This window comes from Macaca mulatta, chromosome 8, assembly GCF_049350105.2.
Source record: "Macaca mulatta isolate MMU2019108-1 chromosome 8, T2T-MMU8v2.0, whole genome shotgun sequence".
Lineage (NCBI taxonomy): Eukaryota > Metazoa > Chordata > Mammalia > Primates > Cercopithecidae > Macaca > Macaca mulatta.
This window is the reverse complement of record NC_133413.1, coordinates 2,315,483-2,327,612: the sequence shown is the minus strand read 5'-3', so window position 1 is coordinate 2,327,612 and position 12,130 is coordinate 2,315,483. Positions and strand designations below refer to the sequence as shown.

Here is a 12,130-nt window from a genome sequence, read left to right as displayed (position 1 = left end):
AGGTGTGCTCTCTGATAGATGCTATGGATGACGACTGAAGGGCTGCTGTGCCCACGTGTGCCCTCGTGACCCATGCTTCTGGTCATGCTATATCAAGACTCCAGTGTACTTACACATCTCCAAATGCACTTCTGTTAACTTGTACACAAACCAGGTTGAACATGGTATTAAGGGGCTGGCAAGAGCACTTGGCTCTGGTATTCAGTGTGCAGCAAGGCGTCACTGAACCCCTATGCGCTTCCCAGAGCAGATCAACTTCAAGTGCAGCCTAATGCCTGGAGGGGAGACGGCTTACCAGCACTAAAGAAAAGCAGGCTGGGTGGAAAGGACAGGTGTCAAGCACAGAATGGCAATCCATTAAAAGGATTCCCCTGAACAGCACTGTTAAAGGTTAAAATATGGACCCCTCCTAAAACTTCTTCCCGTGCTTTTCCACGAGTGCGTCATGAGATCTGGGTTACAGGTCCCATTTTGCCACAGGTGCATCAATATGCTGCTCTTGGCCAAGACCACTGACTTCTGTGGGACCTTTGCCTTGAGATGAGAGAGTCCCCGCCTCCAGAAGGCTCTGCCCAGAGCAGTGACTCAAACCCACCTCAGTGGAAGTGGTTAGCCCAAGTGATGCTTCAGGAGGTCTTTGGTTTGGTCAAGGTGAGAAGGACTCCAGGACATGAGAACCAAAAACCAAGAAGAGCAGTTGGCTTAGTGGGTTCTGATCTTGGTTTCTCTATTTAGAAGCTAAGAAAACAAGTTTCAGGCCGGGCGCAGTGGCTCACGCCTGTAATCCCAGCACTTTGGGAGGCCAAGGTGGGTGGATCACTTGAGGTCAGGGGTTCAAGACCAACCTGGCCAACATAGCCAAACCCTGTCTCTACTAAAAATACAAAAATTAGCCAGGCGTGGTGACGCACACCTGTAATTTGAGCTACTCAGGAGGCTGAGGCAGGAGAATTGCTAGAACCCAGGAGGTGGAGGTTGCAGTGAGCCGAGATCACATAACCGCACTCCAACCTGGGCAACAGGGTGAAACTCCATCTCAATTTAAAAAAGAAAGAAAGAAAACGAGTTTCTTTCTTAACCACCCTGGACCCCAGTGTCTGACTACGGGAAAAAGAAACACACAGAGCAGGCCGGGTGCAGTGGCTCACACCTGTAATCCCAACACTTTGGGAGGCCAAGGTGGGTGGATCACAAGGTCAGAAGTTCGAGACCAGCCTGGCCAACATGGTCAAACCCCAACTCTGCTAAATATACAAAAAATTAGCCAGACATGGTGGCACGTGCCTATGATCCCAGCTACTTGGGAGGCTGAGGCAGGAGAATCACTTGAACCCGGGAGGTGGCGGTTGCAGTGAGCTGAGATTGTGCCACTGCAATCCAGCCTGGGCAACAGGTTGAGACTCTATCTCAAAAAGAAAAGAAACATACAGAGCAGTGGAAATGAAGCACCTACTACAAGCCAGATGTTCAACCAGTTTGTGTGATCTCCACCTGAAGAGCACATAGCTACCAGGTCTTCAAGTTTTCCAGATACCTTTGTGGAGAGATTACCATATCTACAGAAAAATGGCAGATAGGTGAAAGACACTGAAACAGAAACAAGTGAGCCAGAGCTGAGAGTGGGCAAACCCTCCTGGCAGTCAGAGAACAGGTGCCAATTAGGGATGCAGAAACAGCAGATTATAAAGACCAGAATGCTTACCACCCCTTCCAATCCTGTAGCGAATCCCTGTTCTGATTCTTTGCTCAGACCTCCTGATTGTGTGTGTTTCTACACAGTAGTGTGCACAGGAACTTTCTGGGTAAGCTGGTGCTGTTCTAGTCTAACTCATGACTGTGCGTCTCTGAGCTTCGTTAGTGCCAACCAGCATCTTCCAGCCAGGAGTTCACAAAGGAGGTGAACCCCTCAGCTCTCTCAGCCATGAGGGTAGAAGGCCAGCCCCAGAGGCAGGGTCCCGCCCAAGTGGCCAGTCTTCCTGGAGTCCTGCAGAGCTCTGCTGTCCCTCTGTGGCTTCAGTGTTGTAATGAGAACAGCTGTGCTTCACCCCAAGTCACAAGGCACCCACAGAAGTGTGACTAGGCCTTGTTCTGACAGGCAGCGGAGAAGGGGTATGGGAAGAGTTCAGCTTCTCCTTTTGTTTCTATTTCTGCTTCTTGACCCAACCACACCCTCTCACTCTTGATATGCAAAATGGGACACAGGGGTTCCCACTGTTGCCTTGCTGTGCTCCACAAGGCTCAGGCCACACAAAGGAGTCCTTAAGTGTAATGCACAGCTGGAAGTCGCTGTTCCTTCCATGGGAAAAACTGGAGGCCAAACCTAATGGACTTATCCTGTTCTTTCACTCTAGAAGGCTTCCAAGCCCTTCCACACCAGCCCCTTTCCTCTCTGCAGTAGAGAAAGCAGAGCCGGAGAAGAAACAGCTCCTGGAAGGCCACCGTCTCTTGACTCTGCAGATCTTCACTTTCTTTGGGGAAAATGTATACAAAAATCTTGTCTTCTAAGATTCTGTGGTTTCAGCTCTTCTATTGCACTGAGCCATGCAGTTTTTAGTAATCTGAATGCAAACACATCAGTAAGAGTGTTAGCTCTGTTGCTGCACTGTGACCAGGAACCAGGCTCAGTGGCCACAGGAACCCTTCGGCTCTGTCATGCATCTATGCGCTCCTCCGGTTTACTAGGGGCTAAACTGCTAAGGATACCAGCATTTTTGTGTTTTGTTGAGATAGTTTATCCAAACTTTGAAGTGAAGTCAAAAAGGAAAAAATGGTTGCATGCTTTTTTCCCTAACACAAGTTGAGTGTTTTACAACCCCGACAATCACTTGACTTTCTAGGAGAAATAACTAAACTATTTACCACTGATTGAGGGTCACACATTTTACAATCTGCAAAGTTAATTCTCCTTCCATCAAGAAGAAAAGACAATCCCAAAACCTGTGGCTTCAATGCACACAGGATATTCACCAATCTTATATCTAATCCGGCAATCTTTTCTCAGCATTCCTTTTACCCACTCACTCAGAAAACCCTAGTTTTGCGTATTCTCTTTTGAACTGGCACTCCTATCCTGCTGGATACTGCATTAGTGACTGAAATATAACCTGACAAGAGCTATTTACATGAGAATTATACTCCTAACATTTTGGAAATTATACATTGATGGCTGGTAAAAATATGTTTTCCAAAATCAAAAGAAATACATGTTTAATACACAAAATTCAGAAAATATAAACAAGCATAAAAATACAAAAATAAACACTCACAATCCTCTTACACAGCTCCAAGCACTATCACTATTTTTTGGTGCCTGCTGCATCAATTGTTTTTCTAGATATAAACTCTTCCTTTTTACGTAAAAGGGGATAACAGCATACAAGCTGCTCCCTGGCCTGCTTCTCTTCTCTTAGCAACAGCTAATCCTCTTCGGTAAAACGGCTGCAGGGACTCCACCATTTACCACCCGATGTCCTGCCAGGCTTTTGCCCAGTTCCTCGTTATCATGAGACATTCTGTAGTGAACATCTCGAGGCCACCTGGAGAACCTGTGCTCTTTTTACGGAAACTGCATGCTCAGGAAGAACTTCCTTAAAAACCACAGCCTCGATGACAGCCAGTCTGAAAGGCAGGCACAAAAGTGTTCAAGCTCCGTGGGGAGCTGTGGCCATCTCATATTCCCTCCATCACTTAGGCTTCCTTCACCATTGCTCACTGCTTTTTCCTCTCACAGCCTTCCCGAAAAGTTGTATGTAAATAAAACTCAAAATATGGGAGTGAGGTAAGCAGAAGCTGGATAGTTCCAGATTTCACACAGAGGGTAAACGGAAACAGGAGTCAGAAACAGCTGCCTCGCCCCAGTCTTTCAGAGAACAGTCACAGCAGAATCTACACAGGCTGGGGAGCCCCTGGCTCCCCTCCTTACTGTCCACACCCAACCCCAACCCAGAGCAGCTGGCGATAGGGCCCAGAGCCCAGGCGGCTCCCACCCGCTGCTGACCCGACCCAGCGCCCGCTCACTCCGCCCCCGTCCCCCCCTCCTCCGCACACCTTGGTGACCTGACCCAGCGTCCCTCCCCCCTCCTACACGTGCTGACTGACCCAGCGTCCCTCCGCCTCCCACACCCTGTTGAGCACCACCTTGTCCCCTTCCGCCCCAGCTAACTCGGTGACCAGTGGAGGCCACACCCACGTGACACCTGCTGTCCTTGACAGCAGCTCCGACAGCACCTCTGTGGCTCCGCAGGAGCCGCCTCCCTGCCTCGTGGGCACACAGGTGAGCTGACCATACTTGCCCGGCCGGTCTGCGGGGAGCGAGGTCAGGGGCGACGCCTCCGCCTCCGCCTGTCCCCTCCCACCGTCCGGCATCCGCGCCGCTCAAGGGCTCCAAAGTCAGCGTCGCGGTAAGGAGCCCCCCAAGCCCACCATGCACCCGCGCGGGCAGAACTCCGGGCTGCAGGGCTCGAACGCCCCCCACAAGCTACTGTCCGGGAACGGCACAGCCGGGGGTGCCGCACGCCCACCGGAAGGCAAGGCTGAGACCGCGGACGCTAGGAGCCACCCCAGCCCCTCACACGGGCTCCCTTACCTGGGATCCCCGACCCCTCACCCGGGCTTCCTTACCTGGGATCCCCGACCCCTCACCGGGGCTGCCCCTCACGTGGGCTCCCGCGCGCCCATCTGAGTTCCCCCTAAGCTGAGTTCCCGGCCCCTCACCTGGGATCCCCGGCACCATCACCCGGGCTTCCCGGCCCCCTCACCTGGGCTCCACGCGCGCTCACCTGGGCTGCCCCTCACCTGGGTTCCCGGCCCCTCACCCGGCTCCCCGCGCCCTCACCTGGGCTGCCCCTCACCCGGGCTCCCCGCGCTTGGCGCCGCCGCGCGCCTGCAGAACACCCGGCACTCACTGACGCCACTGCCGCCCGGTCACGACTGGCCGGCCTCAAACACGGCCCGCGCACGCGCACGCGCACGCGCTCTGCCCTCGGGGGCGTGGCTACGAGAGGCCCCGCCTAGGCGCTACCACGGCGGCGGGCGCGGGGGGCGGGGCGGCGGGGGCGCAGAACCTCGGCCGGCGGGAGGGGCGGGGCCGGCGGGGGGCGGGGCCTGGCTGAACCCTGGCGGGCGGGGTCGAGGGGGCCGTGGAGCTCCGCGGGCAGCCTGGTCGCGTTGCACCCGGAGGGGGCCGAGGGGACCTGAAAGCTGCGGCAGAGCCCGACCGCGCCGTTCCGCAGAGCAGCCCTGGCCCGGCTGCGGCTGAGTCGCGCTCCGGGTGTGGACGGAGCCGGAGCCTCCCCGGGGCGCGCGCTGAGTTCACAGGGCCCAAGTCCCGGGCCTTCAGGTCTTGACCGAGCCCATCCCCGGCCCTTCTGTGCCCACGCCTGAGTTTTTGTCTGTAGGAGTTTCAGCAGTTCGCTAAGGTTGTTATTCGAGTTATTTATGTTTCTTCTAATATGTTTGTTCCCTCTTTAAAATCGACATCTAGAGGCGTACCTACCACTTAATTGGTGATCAATACAGTTCGTTGAAAGAACCGATAGCATGCGATCGATACAGAACATCTGCACTGGGAGTGTCCTCCCCGCCTGGCGGGGGAGGCCTCGGGGGCTAATGGAGCTGAGGGTATAGTGGGCCTTGGACCCTCGCTTTTTTCCTTTCCTGTACCATGAAGATAACTGCCTTATCTCCCCCTCATGACTGTTTTGGGGATTAAATAGGACGTTTAAATTACCAAAGCTCTTTGAAATAAACATTTCAAAATTATTATAACCCTTTAGTACACGTGGGAAAACGTTGACATTCATGTTCAAGTTTATTTTTCTGCTGGCTCATTTAGGTTTGTTGAAACCTTGAGTCCCTAGGATTGTCTAAGAACATGGGTAAATGTGTGTGGAGGCCTCCCTGGAGGCCGGAGAACTGCCAGCAGCATTCATGTGTTAGAGGAACAGGAACCTAGGAGAGCCAGGGTGACACCGTTTAAAAATCAACCCATCATGGCCAGTGCGGTGGCTCACGCCTGTAATCCCAGCAGTTTGGGAGGTAGAGGTGGGTGGAACACCTGAGGTCAGGGGTTTGAGACCAGCCTGGCCAACATGGGGAAACTCTGTCTTTATTAAAAATACAAAAAAATTAGCCAGGTGTGGTGGCAGGCACCTGTAATCCCAGCTACTCAGGAGGCTGAGGCAGGAGAATTGCTTGAACCCAGGAGGCGGAGGTTGCAGTGAGCCGAGAACACGCCATTGCACTCGAGCCTGGGCAATAAGAATGAAACTCTGTCTCAAAAAAATAAAAATAAAATAAACTCCATCTTAAAACCAGTGAAACCACCGTTGCAAAATTGTAACTGAGACAGTGAGAGAGACAGCGAGAGATCTGACCTAACCAGCTCCATCCTGCTTTTAACCTCCAAACTGTCCTTGTTTATTCGTGGGTGTAGGCCAAAATAACTTTGGAAGAAACTTGGTTTATAGTTTCCTGAAACAAATCCCTTTCTTGTCTGGAGACTAGACTGCCTTTGTAGGACCAACAAATTAGCCACAAGATTAGAAATTATGGCTTAGGATTCATGCAGCTGGAGGTTACAAGATTCTGACCCTCCCTGAATTGCTCCTGGGGATAACGTCACTATTGAAAAAGCTAAGATCAGTGCTTGAGATATTTTGCAGGTCTTGCACTTGCTGGATCAGCTGGGACCATCCAGATGGATAAACTGGCTCATCTCATCTTGTGGCCCCCACCCAGGAACTAACTCAGGCCAGGAGTACAGCTTTGATCCATATGATTTCATCTCTGATCTGACCTCTCAGCACTCCCAGCTTACTGGTCCCCTACCTACCAAATTATCCTTAAAAACTCTGAACTCCAGGGCTGAGCATAGTGGCTCACACCTGCAATCCCAGCACTCTGGGAGGCCAAGGCAGGCGGATCACTTGAGGTCAGAAGTTAAGACCAGCCTGGCCAACATGGCAAAACCCCCTCTGTACTAAAAATACAAAAATTAGCCAGGCATGGTGGTGCACACCTGTAATGCCAACTACTTGGGAGCCTGAGGCAGGAGAACTGCTTGAACCCTGGAGGTGGAGGTTGCAGTGAGGTGAAATTGCACCACTGCACTCCAGCCTGGGCAACAGAGCAAGACTCCATCTCAAAAACAACAATGAAAACTCTGAACTCCGTATTCTTGGGAAGATTGATTTGAGTAATAATAAAACTCTGGTCTCCCGCACAGCGAGCTCTGTGTGAATTATTCTTTATGCAGTTCACCTGTTTTGATAAATCAGCTCTGTCTAGGCAGCAGGCAACACGAACCCGTGTGGCGGTTACACTAGCCTGTAATCCCAGCTACATGGGAGGCTGAGGCAGGAGAATCGCTTGAACCTGGGAGGCAGAGGTTGCAGTGAGACAAGATCACGCCACTGCACTCCAGCCTGAGCAACAGAGCGAGACTCCATCTCAAAAAAAAAAAAAAAAAAAAATTTGGATGGTTATAGTCATGCTAAGATGTAGGTACACACTGAAATGCCACAAAGTACATCCACAAAGTACTAGATTTTGTCACACCGTCAGCCCACCTGCACTTACACATAGCTTGGCTTATACACTGATACAAGATGCCTTTGAAAGAAAGATGGCACCTTCCTCCTCCTGCTTTCCACAGGCGTCCCACTCTGCATCAGAGCAGCTGTCTTTCACTGCACTCTGCGACTCCCTTGAGCTCCTCCCTGCGCAAGATCCGAGAACCCTCTCTTGGGGTCTGGACTGGACCTCTTTCTCCAGCAGCATTGGGTTCCTCGGATTCACGCTCACAGCACACTGAGGCCTGTCTTACAAAGAACGAACTGAGGCTTAGAAAGATGAAACCAAAACCTCCTCAGTCACGTGGCTGGTAAGTGCCTCAGCTTGAATTTAAACATTCCAGGACTGCGTCTTTCCACTCGGCCATCTTTAAAGCAGAATGATAGAACAGTTTTGTTTTCTAAAAAACAATCACAGGTATAACCAGTAGTCATGTGGGATGTGGAAGACTGAATGAAACCCAGGCGGATTCCCAGCTTGCTGTGTCACAGCTTGGGCACTGCTGTTCACAGCCTGTGTACTCCCCTCCTGCCCTGCCTCCCACAGGTGTCTCACCTCCTTCTCCGACAGATCGAATGACACAACAAACGTTCATCTTGGGCGCACGGTGTATCTGGCAGTAGGCTAAGCCCTTTGGTAAATTGGTTCTTTCAAACATCACAGGTGTCTGAGGCAGGCACCATTATCCACATGTCATAGAAAAAAAAAAACCAGTGTTCAGTGAGGCTGAGGTTAGCAATGTGCACCTCCACACACTGCTAAATGACAAAGCTGAAGATTGAAGTACGATGCCATGAGGTGTCTGGAGAAGACAATCGAGATGACTTAATCGAGGTGTCAGGGGACTGTCTTACTCTTATTTTCTGCTCACCTAAGCAATATGCGCTCATTGGGAGGTTTGGTTGTTCCATTACAGAAAAGACAGACCGTTTTAAAAGCCATTAGCAGAGGGACGGGAGGAGTTCTCTTCTGCCTGTTTCTTCCTCCTAAACAGAGCAAAATGACTGTGTTCTCAGAGGGCTGTATAGTGAGCGAGAGAGGAAGAAGAACGTCCCTGATTTTAAACCCACAGTGTCCTTCACCAGTGAGCAATAGGAGTTCTGTGGGTGGGAGAGCAGGACCGCTGTGCTTGCAAACAACACTTTAAAACACAGGAACCTAAGTTCAGGATCTGCTGACAGCAAGTCCTCAGTAAGCATAAGGGTCTTTGGACTCCCACAGATCAGATGCTCAGCTTCTCAGCCTCACTGTGGCAAAGACTCTCCCTGACCTAACTCCAGTCCCTCAGGGCTCTGACCTGGGCCCCTGGCCCCTTCCGTCCAAAAGAATCCTGCTGAGTCAATGCAGTGACAATTCCTTGCCCCGATATCTGACCATCCTCCTCATCCCCAACCCCCTGATATCTGACCATCCTCCTCATCCCCCACCCTCAGTATCTGACCATCCTCCTCATCCCCCACCCCCTGATATCTGACCATCCTCCTCATCCCCCACCCCCTGATATCTGACCATCCTCTTCATCCCCCACCCCCTGATATCTGACCATCCTCCTCATCCCCCACCCCCTGATATCTGACCATCCTCCTCATCCCCCACCCCCTGATATCTGACCGTCCACCTCATCCCCCACCCCCTGATATCTGATCGTCCTCCTCATCCCCCACCCCCGATATCTGATCATCCTCCTCATCCCCCACCCCCGATATCTGATCATCTTCCTCATCCCCCACCCTCAGTATCTTATCACCAGGCCTGCCTGCGGCAGGAATCCTGCCAAGTGGTTCTAACAAGAACCCCCCTGGCCTGATGTCACCTCTTCATAGTTTTCCATCTGCCCTCACCCGCTTCATGGCTGTACATTCCCATTTTTCTTGTTATACTCAGAGTTGAGCCCAGTCCCACTGCAGTGGCCCCGCACCTATTGCGATTCCCTTGAGACTGTAAAACAAAAATAAAATTCTAGTCCCCCACAAACCCCCTCAGCCACGAGCTTTCCAAAGTAAACCTTAGAGACTAGTTCAGACCGTGATGGGAAGTGGGGGTTGGACAGGCTCCTTATAACCGCCTTCCGGGCACAGCTGACCTGCATTAACATCAAAGCAGAGCTCTTAAGACTGACAACACAGACTCTGCAGCAGTAAGATACTACATTCCAACCTGACTCTAGTACAGCATCACATGACAGAGAGCAGGCCCTGGAAGAAATCAAGCATTTTGCCCCAGAATATATTTATTTGACATATTTTGAAGGGGCCCCACACAGCTGTCTCTCGAGGGGAAAATCTACATCCCGCCAGAATCCCCTTCCCTTTCCAGGTCTTTTCCCTGATCTAGGAGAGATTTAACTAAGAGTCTGGCACCTCTTTTAGGTCCAATAAGAGCTCTGAAGATAAAAAACAAAAACAAAAACAAAAACAAAAAAACCTTGGTCTCCACAACCTTTATCTTAACCCAATCCTTTCTGTTCATTCCAGGTCTTTACAATAATAACTTAACTCTTTCAATTAATTGCCCATCAGAAAATCGTTGACTCCACCTGTGACCTGGACACCTCCCACCTCCATCCCTGGAATTGTGTCACCTTTCTGGACCAAACCACTGGACACCTTACACGTATCGACTGGCAACGTGTACACCTCCACACACTGCTAAATGACAAAGCCAAATTTTGAAATACGATGCCGTGAGGTGTTTGGAGAAGACACAACTGAAATGATGTCATGGAGGTGGCAGGGGATCGTCTTGCCCTTTTCTTTTTTTCTGCCTGTAACTTTTGTCCCCCTAAAATGCATAAAATCAAGCTGGAATCCAGCCACCTTATGCACCAGTTCTTAGGACCTCCTGGGGTTGTGTCACCAATCATGGTCCTCATATTTGGCTCAGAATAAATCTCATCAAATATTTTACAAATTTGACTCTTTTTGTTGACAAGTCTGTCGCACCGTTTTTTAATAAGGGCCGTGTGTAATGTTTTCTTTAGCAACTGTGGCAAAATTAAACCTTCTTCGAAATAAAGATAAAAAGAACTCATTATAGAAAACTGTCTTTCTGCTGATGTGGGCATTCACTGTGTTCATTTCTTTTTCCAAAAAGTGTATCTTTCTTAAAAACTGAAAAATATTGAGCCACAAAACACAGTGCCGATGGCTTGCATGCGGGACACTCGGGATATCGTACTAAAGGGCTCTGATGCTGTCTTGATGATCTCTACGCAGGGTGTTACTTCTGCTGGCTGTGTGACCTTGGAGAGGTTGCTTAACCTCTCTGAGCCACAAGTGTAAAAGGATGAGATTGGTCCCTAAAGTCTCCTCCAGCATTAAAGCTAGATGATCCTGAATCTTCTGCTATTTGAGGATCAGACAAACAACAGTGGACAGGGTTATTCCTGTTGAAAATGATAACCCTGAGATAATGGCCATAATTATCTTGGTACCCAAAGAAGCCTTAAATCCTCATTGGACGAAGATATTGCCATAATAACCAGCCTTTAAAAAGTGCCCATAACAACGAGCCTTTAAAAAGTGCCCAGGCATGGTGGCTCGCGCCTATAATCCCAGCACTTTGGGAGGCCGAGGTGGGCGGATCACCTGAGGTCAGGAGTTAGTGACCAGGTCGGTGAAACCTCGTCTCTACTAAAAATACAAAAATTAGCTGGGTGTGGTGGCACATGCCTGTAATTCCAGCTATTCAGGAGGCTGAGGCAGGAGAATTGCATGAACCTGGGAGGCGGAGGTTGCAGTGAGCTGAGATTGTGCCACTACTCTCCAGCCTGGGCGACAGAGCAAGACTCCATCTCAAAAAACAAAACAAAACAAAACAAAAAAAGTGCCCTGACAAGATCACACTGATTCTAGGGCTACAAAGACAGCTATTGTGGGGCCACCATAGCACACCGTCCTCTAGGCCCCCTCCCATGGGGACATCTGGCGTGTCCAGAGACGTTTTTGGTTGTCATGACCCGGGGCGAGAGGCCGGTTGCTGCTGCTGACCTTCAGAGCGGAGAGGCTACTAGACTTCTGACAATGCCCGGGGCAGCCCCACAGCAATGGCCCAGCCCCAACATCAATGGTGCTGAGCTTGAAAAATCTATATCCTGGAAAAGGACACTCCTCCGCTTAAAAACTAAAATTGTAGAGAGAGGGACGCTGTACTCAAAGTGGACTTTCCACTGCCCCAAATAATAGGTCTTCTTTCCAGCTTCATCTCGTGGAATGATATCAAATGGCACTTGAGTGACTAAAGGATTTTAGTGCAGCTTTAGGAAATGCTTAATTCAGGCTGGGCGTGGTGGCTCACCCCTGTAATCCCAGCACTTTGGGATGCTGAGGTGGGTGGGTCACTTGAGGTCAGGAGTTCGAGACCAGCCTGACCAACATAGTGAAACCCCGTCTCTACTAAAAATACAAAAATTAACTGGGTGTGGTGTTGGTTGCCTGTAATCCTAGCTACTTGGGAGGCTGAGGGAGGTTAATTGCTTGAACCCGGGACAGTGAGCCGAGATCGTGCCATTGCACTCCAGCCTGGGCAATAAGAATGAAACTCCGTCTCAAAAAAGAAA

At 50.6% G+C, this 12,130-nt stretch overlaps 1 protein-coding gene and 1 long non-coding RNA gene across 7 annotated transcripts in view; one reads left to right on the top strand and one right to left on the bottom strand.

The window, feature by feature from the left end:
* Nucleotides 1–12,130, bottom strand: part of CLN8 (CLN8 transmembrane ER and ERGIC protein) — a 28,260-nt gene that overhangs the window by 11,503 nt on the left and 4,627 nt on the right. Inside the window, exon 3 of one of the 6 annotated variants that reach the window (XM_015144679.3) lies at nucleotides 8,128–8,239. The exons of 1 other annotated variant lie outside the window; for it this stretch is intronic. The gene's annotated coding sequence lies outside the window, so the exon portion shown is untranslated. Of the gene's footprint in view, nucleotides 1–4,778; nucleotides 4,915–8,127; nucleotides 8,240–12,130 lie in introns of those variants that run through there. 4 more of the 6 variants (XM_077942718.1, XM_015144678.3, XM_077942719.1 and 1 more) reach the window with 4 other exon arrangements.
* On the top strand, nucleotides 4,035–10,603 carry LOC114680159 (uncharacterized). Its single transcript, XR_013397023.1, has 3 exons — nucleotides 4,035–4,273; nucleotides 7,655–7,882; nucleotides 10,047–10,603. It is a non-coding gene; the product is annotated as an uncharacterized LOC114680159 (long non-coding RNA).